Source organism: Lutra lutra, chromosome 5, assembly GCF_902655055.1.
Source record: "Lutra lutra chromosome 5, mLutLut1.2, whole genome shotgun sequence".
Classification (NCBI taxonomy): Eukaryota; Metazoa; Chordata; class Mammalia; order Carnivora; family Mustelidae; genus Lutra; species Lutra lutra.
The window spans coordinates 8,260,806-8,261,774 of NC_062282.1; positions in this window are offsets into that span (position 1 = coordinate 8,260,806).

Genomic DNA, 969 nt, shown 5'->3' on the forward strand with positions numbered 1-969 from the left:
ATTTTCCTTTGGCAGAGAGCTTGCCTGCCCTGGAAGCAAGTCTGGGCAACTCAACCCCTAGGGGATTTCTCTGGAAGGCTGAGAGGAGGAGGGGAGGTCTCTTCCCCAAGGTCTGCGCTCACATCCTCCATCTGGAAGCCCAGATTTAGGATGTGCTCTTCCTCAGAACACATGACCCAGAATGGGGCTAAAAATAGCACAATTTCTTAAAATTCCACAAGGTTTTGATTATGGAGTATCCTAGCTTCCCCCGCCTGCCATAATGAGGCACCACAAACTGCAGGTAGGGGGCTTAAAGCAAGAAATCTATTCTGCAACCGTTCTGGGGGTGAGACCTCCCTTCCCGCTTCCCCCTGTGGTGGCCGCCGCCAGTCCTCTGGGTTCTCGGTTTAGAGCCGACTCACTTCTGTCTCTGCCTCTGCTTGCACGTGGCCTTGGCCTCTGTGTGTTGTGACTCCATGTCCAAATCTCTCTCTTCCTACAGACGCCAGTCACATTAGAGGCAGGGGCTGCCCAAGCCCAGGATGACCTCGTCTTGACTTGATTAAGTGTGCAGAGACCCTACTTCCAAATAAGGTCCCATCCTGCGGCTCTGGGTGGGGGTGAATTTGGGGGGTACACTGTTGAACCCGGTACACAGAATATCTCCTGTTTCGAAGTCAATGTTTTGCTTTGTTGAATGGGTTACATTTGAGAATCTCTTGCCCCACTGCCTTGAACTTGGATGGTTTAGATATTCAGTGCACATCTGTGGGTGAGGATAATCTCTGTGTCTTAGTGGCTTTACATCATGTAAGTTTATGTCTTACTCTTGGGAAGCCGAGAAGGGGATTCTGATGAGTGGGTGGCGGCCAGCTGAGCCATGGTCTGGGGACCTGAGGTCTTTCTATAGGCTTCCCAGGTCTCCCTGCTCTGCCGCATCAAGCCTTGGCAGGGAAGGGCTTGGACAGGTTTTCCCGGGCTGGGCCT